The sequence below is a fragment of the Pistacia vera genome, unplaced genomic scaffold, assembly GCF_008641045.1.
Source record: "Pistacia vera cultivar Batoury unplaced genomic scaffold, PisVer_v2 Contig849, whole genome shotgun sequence".
In the NCBI taxonomy this organism is placed as follows: domain Eukaryota; kingdom Viridiplantae; phylum Streptophyta; class Magnoliopsida; order Sapindales; family Anacardiaceae; genus Pistacia; species Pistacia vera.
The window spans coordinates 49,740-66,934 of NW_022196722.1; positions in this window are offsets into that span (position 1 = coordinate 49,740).

The following is a 17,195-nucleotide window of genomic DNA, read 5'->3' on the forward strand; positions in this document are numbered from 1 at the left end:
TAGGTTTTTGCATTTTTTTCGCCTCTTTACAGCCAAATTCTAGCACCTCGCCGATGTGCAATCAGGTGAAAAAGTTAGGAGTTTTGGTGAGAATGATAAGGGCATGTTGATGGTTGTGTCGGAGAGGTCCAATGGTGCTGGAATCAAGCTAGATTCTTGGTTTGATCAGGATCCTTTAGGGGTTATTTGAGATAAATTTGAGATATAAGGGTTATTCGAAGAAAAAAATAATGGCGTTAATTTAAGGATGGGAATTGCAATTTATGAAACCAGGGGTGGAAAGGAAATTCGTCAAACCTTGGGTGGGAAGTGGCGTTTACTTATGATAAAAATAATGTAAGTATGAGATCCCGATAACAATTTTTGTTAATTAAAACACTTGAGGTAAAACTTACTGTATTCAAACTTAAGAAGATATGTGATGACATAAGAAGCGCCATGAAATTACAGACAATTCTGAAAAAACAAAGAGACATGAGAATATTACTTCTCAATGTTGGAAATTTCGTTATATATAACAAACAAAAAAAAAAAAAAGGTTGCATATTTGACATAGCAAGCCTGGATTATACTGTGAAAATTTTAAGACAAATTTTTGCTATAATGAAACAATTATTATATAATTTATTATTATTATCGGAGAAAATCACGTACCAGCACCTGTTATTTCTGAATCTGTCACTTCAATGGTAATTTTTTTCATTTTTAATCAACAATAATATTATACTTACAAAGAAATCTTACAAAGATTTTTATATATTTTCATACAAAGTGAGATAACAAAATATGAATGAAAAAGTACAAAATGAGGTGACAACAATAATACTCATTAAATTTATTTTTCCATTTATTTTTTATCACATACAAAGTGAGGTGACAACAATAATACTCATTAAATTTATTTTTTTATTTATTTTTTGTCATATCACTTTGTATGTAGTGTAAGTGTAATATTACTCTTTAATCAAACCCACTAACTTTTATAAGTCGTTTCACTTTCATTGACCATATTAATTTATATTTTTTTTGAGTAAACGACATATTCCCGTCCAAGATTTGACAAAATCTCAAATTAGTACGCCAAATTACATTTATTCCAAATTTTTACCCTTAAAGTGATAGAAAATGTTTGATGTAACGGTAAAGGGATAAATTGGTCATTTTACATGGGCGGCGCACGTTAACAAACTACCGCCTCTAAAAATCCTTTGGTGCACGTTAGCAGACGACATTCCCGACATTTTTTGCCCTTTTTCCGGCGATCTTCTACCCAAAATCACCCTTGTCACCACCATTTGAACCTCATCCTCCCCTCTACAAAACCATACCTTTCATAACCCCTCATCACTCATCGATCACCAACCACGGCAACCGCAACATGCGACTGATTTTTGCCGATTTCTGGCTGTTTTGAACTACGAAAACCCCAACCACTACCACCATTTGACTCCTTGCATCCTCCCCTACAAAACCCCTAACCTTCCCAACCACGGCAGCTCACCGTTTGCCGTCCACCAATTCACGAAAAACCGGTCAATGAACACGAACTCTCGGCCAACGAACGATGACTAAACAGTTACTAAGGTTTTATAGATTTAGAGACGGTGGTTGTAGTAGTGGTGTCCAATTGGATTTTCGCCACCGGAATCCGACGAAGAATAGCAAAACCTTAAGCCTAACGGTGCTGACGATTGGAGGAACCAATGAGTCGGGAACCAGAGGGGTTTTGGACGATGAACTATAGGGAAGGTGATGGAGGTGACTTGGGGATTTGACATCGTCGAAAATAGCCCAGATCGGGCTATTTTTGACAAGGGTGTGCAGTGACCGAAGGTGTTTTTGGCATAATTTGAAAATAAATGATAAGTTTATGATTTTACTAATTTAGAGGTTAAAACATAATTTATTAATTTAAGGTTAAGGACATTATGATAATTACACCCTCTAACCCTAAAAATTGCTAACACTGTTATTTTAAGGGTAAGAATCTAAAATAAATATAACATAGGTATCAAACTTGGGATTTCGTCAAAATAAATATAACATAGGTACCAAACTTGGGATTTCGTCAAACCTTAGGTGGGACTGTATTTACTCTTTTTTTTTTTTAAATGAAATCTTAAAAAAAATGTTGCTAAGGGGGCTGGAGGTAGAGGTGGTCTCTAGTGGACTACCCACGCAGCCCCCATCATGTTGGCAGATGAATCCCAAGTGGTTTGCTCCATTTTTTAATTATAAACCAATAGTACTCATCGTATCCTTCAGAGAATTTGACCACTAAACATATTTTGCTCTCGCCACAAAAGAAAATAAAAGGATTAAACTAATCTGATGTTAGTGGATTGCCGTAAAAGTAGCTATCCAAATGAAAACCAATGGTTTTAAACCTGACTTGACCTTGACCTGGTCTAGGAGCCAGTCCCCAGGTCGGGTAATCCGATCAGTTGAACTGGTCAATCAAATTGATGACGTCAACATAACCAGTCAGTTTGAAACTTAACAGACATACCCATGTTCCTATAGGTTTGAAATCTAACAAATACACCCCTGCAAACTAGTCAAGAAACCCTAACCATCGCAACTGCAATCCACCTCAGATCAACCCAAAACCAGAAAAACCACCACCAGGCCACCAGGAAACCCTAATCCACCACAAATTAAAAAACACCACAATGTGCCACAACAAAATTTTATTAATTCTTGTCTCAAATGCCAACAAAATCAAACTCACTAATCACTCAAAGGCCGAGTGAAGTGCGACTAACAGCAAACAGGCAGATGACAAAGTCACAGAGCGGCCTAAGTAGGTCAACCAAAGGATGCACGGAGCAAAGAATGAAGATTGGAGAATTAGAATTGGAATAGAGATTTTGGTTTTAGGGATTTTAGAGACCTAGTTTAGCCACCAGTCTGGTTGAACCGATGGTTCAATACTATTCTACTGGTTCAAACTTGGGTCAATCCAGATCAATGCCTGAAACCGGGTTCCAAGTGTCCCTGGATCGAAGATGGGGCCAATTCTCGATCAGTCCAGTCCAGGTTTTAAAATCCTGACGAAAACAAGATGTTTGAAACGATTAGGAAGTCAATGTCATTACTTTCAATATGAGAACTGAGAAGGGCTTTGAACCAGCAAGCAGAATCTGACCAGCCAGCAGCAAATCTACGGACTTGGAGAACCATTAGAGTGTCTGCTATTGTGATTCACAAGGTTGCACTAAAATGCTGAACTAACTTTATATCTACCATTCATCTTATAATACATGAAGTGATGAAACAAAAGGAACTACACATTTGCTACTGAAATACAGGATACACCTCGAAAAACGTGGCAAGCCTAAGCCAAAAAACTGAGATACAAATCTCTATTAAAACTGGGCAAGGCATTGTACAAGGATATATGCATCATCTAAAGACATATAGAATTACCTCAGATAAAATTCCCGTACCAAATTGAACAGGACTTAAACTTCCTTTAGCATGCATTAATTTCATATCAGGGTCATCGAGTATGCAATAGATTCATAAGCAAAATCTCCAGTTTCAGGTACATCAAATCTTCGGAAAAACCAGACCAGAATTCTTTGTGCTTGAGAGTTCAGATCAACACTAAGAAAATATAACCTCTAATCATCTCTGCCTCCGCACAGGAGATCTGGATCTTGACCTTCCCCTGCCAAAACAGTAGAGTTAATAAATCAAGAAAAATTTTGAGTTTGTAACCAAGAAAAAAAAAAAAAAAAAATACAAGTCAAATATTTGGCATCCTGCTACTTTCACCTGAGTTGTATATTGTTATAATGATGGTTGTGTATGTCTTATAAACATTAACACAATCTTAATCTTAAGACAATGTGGCAACATACCTGGTCGTCTCAAGAGAAGAATAGGGAGAATGCCTGCGCTGAGAGTGCTTGCTATGTGGTGACCGCATAACTTGTCTAGAAATGAAAACATCCATCATACTGATACGGTAAGTTCAATATTATATAATTCATGAGAGATATGCTTAGCCTTCTATAGAGTCAAAACTTAATATCCAGCTTGTCATTTCTTTTTTGGCATTAATGACAAAGGATCCCACTCATCAAAGACTACCAACTACAGTGTTATTTTAGGGGAAAAAAACTGAAAACATTATTATAATAGTCATCCCAAAACATCCTAATGACGACTTTATAATGTTTTTTACTGAATAATATGTAAAAAACTTGGACTTTTTAATCTTTTATCTGAAACAGAAGGTCTTTATGGTTGTATTTATAAGAACTCTTAAAAGTTCCATGTGTGGTCCATAAATTCACTATCTTGTCCTACATAACATATCCTTTCCTCTTCATTTCTTTGAACCAAATGACCAATCCATTTTCTTGGTTTATGAAATTAAACTAATAAAGATATGATATAAATCTAGATAATATCTCAAATTTCTCATCTTAAGCAATGTATAGTCCTACATGACAATACTATATTGCTTAACATATCAACTTATCATATACATGTTAGTGTTTATAGAAACACCCATTACTTTAGAGAAATATTTGGACAACATAATAAATTCCAAACAAGTTTGGTTTAGATTATGTTAAATTATTGGTTCTAAATGTTTCTACCACATAAAATACTAATAAATATTCACACAACTTTTATAAGAAAGTATGTGCCAAAATGTTGATTTTCAGATGCTTTTGATTCGTAAAACAAAAAATAGTTATGTTCAATCATAAGCAGGACAAGATAAAAGACAACAAAATAACATTTCAGACACACACATGTAGGTATATTTATATCAATCAAAATCAAATTTACTCTAAATGAATTGAAAAATCAAACAAACAAATACAACCTTAAACTGAATACCAATACACAAGGTTTTTGAGTGTTGTGCATTCAAGTGATAACATGTTAGACATTCTCTCTGCGCTGGCTATTTGCTTTAGGTTGAGTCAGCAAACTGGCGTAAATAGAATATGCATTTATTCTCAGCGAAAAAATCAAGTTANGGTTTGGAATGGGGTGAAGGGTAGTTTCGTAATAGCCTGTCACAGAACCAAACCGTTACTAACAACGTTCATTTAAGGGTGGGGATTTGGAACAAATGGAACCAAGGTATCCCCTTGGATTTCACTAAACCTCGGATGAGAATATGTCGTTTACTCTTTTATTTATAATTAAGAATCTCTATTTTTTAAGAAAGAAATATATAGATGTGATTATTCATAAAACATACATAGTACATAAATTGAAAAATGCTGCAACTACAATCCAATCTTACAATATTTTCTTACAACTCTAACATGTCAGTAGATTGATACTATCACATCAACTCCCATCACACCTAAGACATTACTAGAAACAAACGAAAAGAATGGTTGTTCCTTCGTAAGAAAATGAATAGTTGTTATTTAAAGAACAATCATTCATTTTATAAAGAATGATCATTTCTTCGAGGAAATTTAGCTGTCCGACCATCCCAAGTTTCCATTTAACAAAATGGTCATGAAAATCTTTTTGATTTTTTTGGGTTAAAAAATATGACGTGGCATACTTAAGTGTAATTAAAGCAGCAAAAAGGATTTGGGTGAAAAGATTTAAATATTTGTGGGTTAGAGTATAATAAAGAGAAGTTGATTTAAAATTTGAAAGACAGAACACATTTCTCTCAGGTTCTTTCCCTCCCTCGTTTTTTCTTCCAATTTTCTGCAATTTCTCAATTTCTTTGCTCTTTGCATTTTTTTCATTCCTTGCCATTCTCGATTAAGTTATAATAGCTGAGTCCTTGAAGAAACAGAAAAAAACTCATATACTCCCCAAATTGTAGGCACGACTGGGTCTACCAAAAATGGAGAAGAAGAAGTTGTGGTGGAGTAACTTCTGATGACTAAAGTTGCTCCACTAGGAGAGGAGACGGCGTCAAGGAAGACATTCTATTGGCGAAACAAGGGAGGGCAATAGTTGAAATTGAAACTGAAAAGGAGGATGCTGACGCAAATTCCAAGCGTCGGACATGATCGCTTAAGCGATCTGGTATATGACAGAAGATCGCTTAAGAGATCTGGTATAAGCGATTTTAGATCGCTTAAGCGATTGTGCATCTGGGTAGAAGTTGATTCTGCCTCGGACACGATCGCTTAAGCGATTATAAATCGCTTAAAGCGACCAACGTTAAAAGCAAAGGATCGCTTAAGCGATCATGCTTCTAGGCACTTATTTATTTTCTTGTTCATGATCGCTTAAGTGATCGTAGATCGCTTAAGCGACCAATAATAAAAGCGAAGAATCGCTTAAGCGATCCTGCGTCTGGGCACTTATTTATTGTCTTGTTCATGATCGCTTAAGCGACCAATAGTAAAAGCGAAGAATCGCTTAAGCGATACACTTAATCACTTAAGCGATTGTGCATCTAGGCAGAAGTTTATTCTGCCTCGGGTAATCGCTTAAGCGACCAAGGTTAAAAGCAAAGGATCGCTTAAGCGATAGAATAAATCGCTTAAGCGATCGTGCGTCTGGGCACTTATTGATTCTATCTCATAACACGAACTCTTGGCCAACGAAACAATGATAAAACATTTACTGAGACATAGGAGTTTATAGATTTGGAGACAATGGTTGTAGTGGTGGTGTCCAATGGATTTTTGCCATCGGAATGGCAAAGAAGAGTGGAAGCCTAAGCCTAACGGTTGCGGTTGATTGGAGGGGCCAATGAGTCAGGAACCAGAGGGTTTTTGGCGCATGAACTAAAGGGAAAGTGATGGAGGTGACCAGGGGGTTTGACGTCGTCAAAACAGCCCAGATCAAGCTATTTTTGACAAGGGTGTGTAGTGACCAAAGGTGTTTTTGGCATAATTTGAAAATAAAATGATAAGTTAAAATTTTATAATTTTACTAATTAGGGGGTAAAACAAATTTATTAATTAGGGTTAAGGGCATTTGATAATTGTGCCCTCCAAACCTTAAAAATTGCTAACATTGTTATTTTAAGGGTGAGAACATGGAATAATATAACATGGAGTAAACTTGGGATTCCATCAAACCTTGGGTGGGACTGTCATTTACTCTATTTTTTTTAAAATAAAAACTACAAAAAAATGTTAAGGGGTTGGGTAATGGGGCCGGAGGTAGAGGTGGTCTCTAGTGGACTACCCACGCAGCCCTATCATTTGGCAATGAATTCCAAGTGGTTTTCTCCATTTTTTTAATTATATTCAACCATAGTACTCATAGAGGTGTTCAAAAGAATCGATTGGAACCAGAACCAATGGATACCCAAGTATTGGTTTCTGTTCCTACCCAGAAATCGACCGTCAACTGGTAGGTTTCGGTTCCAAATTTTTGGAAACGTTACTGTGACAATCCGATTCTTATAGTTAGGAACCGAAACCGTGAACCAAGACTATATAAAATAAAATTAAAAAGTATGGGGATTATAAAAACTTTTGTAGAAAAAAGTAATGTGAATACATATACTTATATTTCATAATATTTAAAATAAGTTAGTCTGACTTTGAGAAAATACCTTTACAAAGCAATAGAGTTTGTAATTTTGAATTTATAATTTGTAATTTTATTTTTGTAAACAAGTACCAAGGGGGTATTTGTAAGTTTTTAAGTTTTTTTTGCCTTTTAAAAACTTTTGGGGGGTAAATAATTTTATAGGGTACCAGAACAGAACCTAAACCGAAACCGTGTTATAGGTTCTGGTTATGGGTACCTAAGAACCGAAACTGTCGATTCTGGTTCTAGTTCCGATTCCAATTTCAGAACCGTTGGTCGATTCTAGTCTTCAAAAAATACAATACCCCAGAAACCGAACACCCCTAGTACTCATCGTATCCTCAGAGAATTTGACGACTAAACATATTTTGCTTTCGCCAACCAAAAGAAAATTAAAGGATGAAACTAATCTGAATGTTAGTGGATTGCCGTAAAAACAGCTATCCAAATGAAAACCAGATGGTTTTAAACCGACTTGACCTTGACCTGGTCAAGGAGCAATCCCCAGGTCGGGATCGATCAGTTGAACTGGTCAATCAAATTGATGACGTCAACAAAACCAATCAGTTTGAAACTTAACAACATACCCATGATCCTATAGGTTTGAAATCCAACAAATACACCCCTGCAAACTAGTCCAAGAAACCCTAACCATCGCAACTGCAATCCACCCAAATCAAACCAAAACCAGAAAAACCACCACCAGGCCACCAGGAAACTAATCCACCACAAATAAAAACACCACAAGTGCACAACAAATTTTTTTTAATTCTTGTCTCAAATGCCAACAAAATCAAACACTAATCACTCAAAGGCCGAGTGAAGTGCGACTAACAGCAAACAGGCAGATGACAAAGTCACAGAGCGGCCTAAGTAGGTCAACCAAGGATGCGGAGCAAAGAATGAAGATTGGAGAATTAGAAAGGAATAGAGATTTTGGTTTTAGGGATTTTAGAGACCTAGTTTAGCCACCAATTGGTTGAACCGATGGTTCAATACATTCTACTGGTTCAAACTTGGTCAATCCAGATCAATGCTGAAACCGGGTTCAAAGTGTCCCTGATCGAAGATGGGGCCAATTCCGATCGTCCAGTCCAGGTTTAAAATCCTGAGAAAACAAGATGTTTGAAATGATTAGGAAGTCAATGTCATTACTTTCATATGAGAACTGAGAAGGGCTTTAACCAGCAAGCAGAATTGACCAGCAGCAGCAATCTACGGACTTGGAGAACCATTAGAGTGTTGCTGTTGGGATTCACAAGGTTGCACTAAAATGCTGAAACTAACTTATATCTACCATTCACTTATAATACATGAAGTAGTGAAACAAAAGGAACTACACATTTGCTAGATACAGGATACACCTCGAAAAACTGGCAAGCCTAAGCCAAAAAACTGAGATAAAATCTTTTAAAAACTGGGCAAGGCATTGTACAAGGATATATGGATCATCTAAAGACTATAGAATTACCTCAGATAAATTCCCGTACCAAATTGGAACAGGACTTAAACTTCTTTAGCATGCATTAATTTCATATCAGGTCATCGAGTATGCAATAGATTCATAAGCAAAATCTCCAGTTTCAGGTACATCAAATCTTCGGAAAACCAGACCAGAATTCTTTGTGCTGGAGAGTTCAGATCAACACTAAGAAATATAAACCTAATCATCTGCCTCCGCACAGGAGATCTGGATCTTGACCTTCCCCTGCCAAAACAGTAGAGTTAATAAATCAAGAAAAATTTTGAGTTTGTAACCAAGAAGAAAAAAAAAAAAAAAATACAAGTCAAATATTTGGCATCTGCTACTTTCACCTGAGTTGTATATTGTTATAATGATGGTTGTGTATGTCTTATAAACATTAACACAATCTAATCTTAAGACAATGTGGCAACATACCTGGTCGTCTCAAGAGAAGAATAGGGAGAATGCCTGCGCTGAGAGTGCTTGCTATGTGGTGACCGCATAAACTTGTCTAAAATGAAAACATCCATCATACTGATACGGTAAGTTCAATATTATATATTCATGAGAGATATGCTTAGCCTTCTATAGAGTCAAAACTTAATATCCGCTTGTCATTTTTTTTGGCATTAATGACAAGGATCCCACTCATCAAAGACTACCAACTACAGTGTTATTTTAGGGGAAAAAAACTGAAAACATTATTATAATAGTCATCCAAAACATCAATGACTGACTTTATAATGTTTTTACTGATAATATGAAAAAATTGGACTTTTTAACTTTTTTCTGAAACAGAAGGTCTTTATGGTTGTATTTATAGAACTCTTAAAAGTTCCAGTGTGTCCATAAATTCACTATCTTGTCCTACATAACATATCCTTTCTCTTATTTCTTTGAACAAAGACCAATCCATTTTCTTGGTTTATGAAATTAAACTAATAAAATGCTATAAATCTAGTAGAATATCTCAAATTTCTCATCTAACAATGTATAGTCCTACATGACAATAATATATGCTAACATATCAAACTTATCATATACATGTTAGTGTTTATAGAAACACCATTACTTTAGAGAAATATTGTGGAAACATAAAAATTCCAAACAAGTTTGGTTTAGATTATGTTAAATTATTGGTTCTAAATGTTTCTACCACATATAAATACTAATAAATATTCACACAACTTTTATAAGAAAGTATGTGCCAAAATGTTGATTTTCAGATGCTTTTGATCGTAAAACAAAAAATAGTTATGTTCAATCATAAGCGAGGACAAGATAAAAGACAACAAAATAAATAACATTCAGACACACAATGTAGGTATATTATACAATCAAAATCAAATTTACTCTAAATGAATTGAAAAAATCAAACAAACAAAATACAACCTTAAACTGAATACCAATACACAAGGTTTTTGAGTTGTGTGCATTCAAGTGATACATGTTGACATTCTCCTCTGCGCTGGCTATTGCTTGAGTTTGAGTCAGCAAACGGGTAAATAGAATATCCATTTATTCTCTAAGCTCGAAAAAAAAAATCAGTTAAAAAAAAATAAATAAAAGAAAAAAAACAAATATTGCTGCTGTATGTTTGCTAACAAAAGGCATAAATGAGAGAGAATAGTGACGCCACCTATATGTTACCTTAAAATGTGCAGTTCACTAGTCAATATCTAAATAAGCTTAATAATGGAATATGATTACCTCAGATGTGCAGACAACTAGTAATACCTAAATAAGCTTAACAAATAATAAGTTGCCTCAGAGTGTGCAGTCAATTAGACAATACCTAAATAAGCTTAAGGACGGTACGACAAAAAATTATAATTGCAATAAACAAGGATTCCTACCTCAAGAATCAAAATTCAGTTCACAAACTAATTTCATTAATTCATGAACAAATTTCTAATTCAAGATGGCAACCCATTTTGTTAAGCATTAATAAGCAGTCTTGACACACCAGAAGCACTTAAATCAAAGTTCCAACAAGAGATCAAAACAACAAAAGATATAGAGAATGGTGAGGATGGGAAAAAAAATTAAATAAAAAATGTATCAAGCACTATCTAATTCCATATTGTCAGCAATTATTATTGATTAAATCAGTTCACTGCTGCACCACTATGAAACAACAAAAGAAAACCCTGACAGAACTAAATCTTATCCATCACTGTCAAATTAACATATAACTAAAAAATATCCCATGTTGGGCCATTGCATCACTCATGGATTTAGACCACTGTCACTCAGTGATTCCAATGGTTCACTGTATCTAAAAGCTTTTTTTTTTTTTTTTTTTAACACCATAAATACCTCAACCTGTTTGGTGAACTAGAATTCAATGTTGAGCACTCATTGTACACTATAAACTTTGCAAAACAAGAAACTGTGCTTCTTGTAGGGTATTTGTCCCTAAGGATTTAAACACAAGCTTAGGGAAAAAACCACAGGCCTACCTACTGACTAATTCCTTGGGTTACTTTGTCTCACAACATTGAGAAGCCAATTGTTTGATACAAGTTCATATGAATGACACTTAATTTATGATTTCATTTCAAGTATTTTGGTGACCATAGCATTGTCTTTTATATAAAACACCAACTTTCATGTTACATGTATTTTTGAATCATAATGGGTCAGTTCACTTTTCAAGTGTTGACCACTTAGAATTTTAAGTTTAAAGATACATAAAACAAGGAATAGAGTTTCAACCTTTGAAGATACATAGGAATAGTACAGGAAGCATGAGCAGAAGTGACAAAATCCAATAAATGTTACTTCTCTAGACTGTCAGGCGATGGAGACAAATTCGTTTCTTGAACGTGGCTTCTGCAGGTAATAACAGGACATGAGATTTTTATACAGAGTATGAGCCAAAAAAAAAAAAAAAAAAAAAACAAAAAAAAAAAAAGATAAACATCTCAATGGCAACCTTTAGAGTCATCTGGTGTCTCGCTTGACTCTGGCCGACCGACTGCGTTGTCCTTGCTGTTTTACCCTTACTGCTAACTGAAGAGGAGAGCCTTCCCTTATGCTTGCTTGAGTCACTAGTAAATTTATGTCTTGATGATCCTCCTCCTTGTGTTATGTTCTTTATCAATAACTTTGGAACTAGATCTATGGTGTTTCTCTGTGTGTTCTCTATTCTCCTTGACATCAACATGAGTGGATATTTTCTTGACTTGGATTCCTTAGATTTTCCTCAGGCCTAACATCATAATCTTTCCTTTATATCTTGAACCATTCCGATCATCTGTCTTTTCTTTCTTAAAGTCTTTCATCCTCCCTCCTAGATTTTCAGTCCCTTCTCACCTGCCCCACCACCATCTCTATTTCCTTACCACTATCCTTCTAAAATCTTTTTACTTTCATGTCGATCATTTTAACTGATCTCAATCTGTTTTCAGTATTTGAGAATTATCATTCGTTGATCTTTCCACAACCAGGTAGTTCAGATTTTGTTTCATTCCAATCTTTTCTCCTGATGTAATTCAAACCCAAACCATTATTTCCATCCAGCAATTTTCCACTATCAACATGTTTTCATTATCCCTATCTCTTGCACCATTGTGTTATTTCTGGATGTAGATGTCGTTACTTTTTCTTGGATCAGACTCCAAAATTTGTCTGACCTCGATTATGCTCCTCAAGTACCACAGGTAAACCTTCAGCTGTATTACGAACCTCTTCTGAAAGCTTTGTGCTGACTGCGAACAGCATATTCTAGAGTTTGGCATACTGGAATTCTGAATTTCATCATCTCCAGCATCATCATCAGAGGCATAATTTGCAAGACCTAAAACATCTCCAGGGGAGCTGGAACTAGTTTTTCACTGGTTCTTCAGTCAAATTCCCTGGCTTGACGGAACTAGTACCTTTGCAGATGCCTTAGTCGTTGGAACAGCTGGAGGACGTGGTGAGACCTTATGATTCGGTAAAATATTGTTGTGCTCAACTGCAATTATAAAAAAATTACATCACGAAAGAAATTTTTCGAAAGACAGAAAGCAGTAGCTTACTTCAATGCTCACACTGATGAATTCATAAACAAGGTCTCAAATATCGTAATGCACTCACCTTCATTGTAAATCATCTTCCATTAGAACTTTAGTCGCAATTTCATCAAGTAGTCATTCATCAGTAACCTGTTCAAAACATTACAATTAACTATGAAAGCAAAACAGTAAATAGAAAAACATAAGTCTTCAGGCAACTAACCTTTAAAAGAACTTCAGTTAGGATGCGTTTAATTTTCTGGTTAATCGCTGCAGTTCTAGCTGCTTCCACGTAATCCTGCATGGAGCAAATGTATAGGTCAAATTCCAAAGACAAGTTACCATTTCACACATAATAATAACCCGTTGAAAGAGAAAACTAAACTCATCATCAGGATAAACAGATATAGAAATAAAACCTCATCATCATCCTCTTCTTCAGTTGATTTAGAAGAATCAAGGCTTTTGCTCTCTGCCTGATCACCTTTCCCAGATGATCTAGGAGCAGATTCATCGTCAATGGATTCTGATCCCTTTTGGATCTCTAGAGATGACTTTGTGATGGCAGCTTTATTCTAATTATTCCTCTTTAAGCCAGTTAGGCACAGGAGCCTGGAAAAAATTCCATAAGAGATAAGTGTGCATGGGTAGCTCATACTCGGTTGTGCACCAGAATTATAACATATTAAAGTCAACCAGTGTATAGGAGTAATAACCTTTTAGGGAGTTCAGAAACACTAGAAACCCATATGCATCACCGGGAAAGCTGTTGAGGGATGAAGTGCAGCTCCTGCACCAAGGCCAAAAGCACTGGCAGACGCAATGCTGGCTGGAATCCCGGTCCCGGAAACCTTCCAAATTGAGGTGCAACAGGTCCAGGAACTGAAGTAGGCAATGGAAGGATCATGCTGAAAAATAAAGCATGAAGTGTACTCTCAACAAACAACATATGTCAAAGGAGTAGCACAAAGTCAGAAATCATACCTGTGGCCTGACTGAGAGCGGTGGAATGGAGGATACTACACCAGATGCAACAGGGGGATCCATGAATTAACAGAAGCCACTGCTGCAGCAGGGTCAACACCTCTTAGCGTTCCTAGAGTCATGATGAGCAGCAGCACTAACTAGACTGCATATGAATATACGATCATGGTTAAACCTAGGCGCAAAATCTAATGGTTGATCACTAAGATCCGCCATTGGATCAACTGCTTGATTCCCAAATGCAAAGGGCTGCCCTTCCTGAGCCGAGGAAATGGGCATATAGAAATGATCTATAAATGTGCTCCTTTTGATCTTCACACTCTCTTTACTGCCATCGTGCAAGAAGTCAAAAAGCAGGCAGAAAATATAAAATAAAGTTACAAAACATCATGAGCAATAGAAATTTAATTCCACATTAATTTGCTAGAGGTGGTGTGCAGAGTACAAAACTTCAGCAGAATTAAGGTTCATAATATAGAAGGTCCAGAAATTCAATATCACATAAGGAAAGAAAACTTTCTTCATGTAATATACCCAATTTTCATTAATTAAGCTACTAGTCTCTATCTTATTTACAGCAGAAAAAATAAGAGATAACTTTCAAAACCTGGTTGTTATGTATTATAATCACTGATATAGCCATATAATCCAGGCGTCTGAATGGGTGTTCTTATAATAACAAAATAAAAATATAAAATGAGATCCCATTTTGTAATCTTTTCACATGATTCGTTTATTTAAAACAAAAAATCCACATGGGGGCTTGAACCGCAGAACAATAAGCCAACATAAATGTTATAGTTTCTAATCACATAGTTGTAAATTATATAGTCTACCCCCTATGTTTCAAAAAATTTAATCAATAGCAGGAACTAGTTTTGATTCAGAGGTAAACAAACCAAATATTTAAAAGAAATAGAAAAAGAAGTAAAAGAAGAAAAATAAAACATTTAAGAGGTAGATGTTTTCACGAAGAAAATGACCTGTAATAATTCTTCAGTCACAACATCAATAGTTTCCATCATTCAGAGTTTAACCTCATCTTAAAAATTTTTTGAAGGGTAAGACATCATTCTATCAGTATATCCTTTCAATTTCAAGGTTCCCAGTGCCCAGACCCAATTTTTTTTTATTTTTAATCTTACACCATAATTTCTATCTAATAAAGTTCCATAGCCAGAAAGCGGTGCATAGAAAAAAAACCCTAAGTGACATACAGTTCTTCCTGGTCACAAATTCATCATGAACCATTAAATTACTTATCTAGGGATTTGGACTCTAAATGCAAAATCATCCAAACAGAAGACTATAAACGGATGAAGAATGCTCATATTGCCAACAAAAAGGGAAAAGGAACACCTCAATAGCATGAATGCTTAATCAACTACTTCCAAATAAACAAATAAATGAAAAACAGAAAAATCTTCAGATGGGAGTATATATTCTCCAGCCCCTGTTCAAAACAATACAAAAAGAAAAAGAATTCAAAAGACACAAGAATACACAAAAAAACAGTGAGGTTGAAATGCTGGAATCTGATACTTTTTCACAAAAATAGCTCTAAGAAAGGTAGCATTGATGAGTAGTATCAACACAAGAAAGATAGTGTTAACTAGAAAAAGATGAGGTCGACAGAACTAGTCTTGAGCACAAGCTTCACATGCAAGTTCAATAGCTCAGAGTTTATTACCTGTAACAGAAGAATAACTAGAAGGTACCTCCTGCTGATGAACAGATGGACTGGAATGTAAATTTTCTTGATGAGGAAATCCGGCATTGCTTCTCCAGCTGAAGATCCATCTCTCCAGCGTAAGGTAATTGCACATCAGGAATATATGAAGACGGAGCAGAACTTATAGATGAAGTCTCCTGTTGATAAGCCACTGGTGGCTGCTGTGAAGATGGCAGTGGCACTGGAAACTGTTGATAACCAGATGCAGGAAGTGAATGGTGTTGGGTATTACATAATGAAATCAGAAGCTGTGGGATATGATCATGGAAATGATTTTGTTCTCTGGTCTGGAAGCTGGCGTTAAACGGGAGTGCAGATGTGATTCTCCATTGCAGCCCTGCATTGGCCATTCTTTGGCCCTGGCAGCCCAACTCTGTGCACGCTGTGGGCTGCCATTACAAGAATCATTTAAAGGTATTACAAAGATCAATAAAATCAAACCCAGTTAAATATACTCGAGAAATAATAAATAAACCCTGAGATCAGGATCACTTTTAGCAACATTTGTGAAGATACAAATATGTCAAAAAATTAAAAGAGCAGAATAGACAATTTTTTTTTTTTTTTTTTTTTTAACATCTTAACGTCCTATTTTTGAAGCAAGACCCCTTCATGCCATCGTCAGCACTCACTAGAAGAAAGCATGAAAGAATATGTTTGTCTTTGGCAGCATGCACATGAATCATCATTTTGATATACTTCTTGGCTCAATCTATTAACTAGAAACATAGATGCACCAGAGGGTTAAGCTTAGGGTAAAACCGAGAGTCAAGGGTTTAATTGCATTGTGTGACCTACTGGGAGTATTATTCAACACAAGTTTCCTGGTGACCATGGTTGTAGGGTCTAGAAGTAGCCCTAATCAACTCGAGACAAAGATGCTACTAAAGTTCATGAAGAGTGATGGACTTGCTTTTAAATCTAAGTTTTGCCTTAAATATCACAATGAGATTTTTATCCCACAAATTTAGAAAGTGCATGATAGGTTGGGGCAAATAAATGACAGGGATACTATGTTATCATCAGCCAATGACAAATCAATCACAAATTAAATGACGCAGCGACAACAAAAAAATGTTAGCAATAAACTAGTCCACAGTAATAACAGTGAAGCGATTTCAAATACCAAAACGGAAAACAACTGCTTACAGTGTAATCCAACTTTGCTGGTGATGACCCCAGTTCGGATTGCTCCAATCCTACAATATTGATTTTATTGATAAAGTTAAAGAGTACGCATCGCCAGATATATAAAAAACGAACAAAAAATAAACGGGTTAACTACCTGATTGGGCTGAGGATAAGTTGAGAAATCTGAAGGGCGCGGGAGGTCGAGGAGGAGAGGGTAATTGTTGATGTTGGGGGGGTGGTGGTGCGCAGGATAAGGAATAGAAGGAGGAGGAGGGTGGAGGATAAGAAGAAGCGGGAGGTGGAGCCCACTGAGACGGAGGAGGAGCGGGAGGAGATGGAGAGTGAGATGAAGGATGTGGTAGTGGAATTGGTTGGAGTACCATTGGTT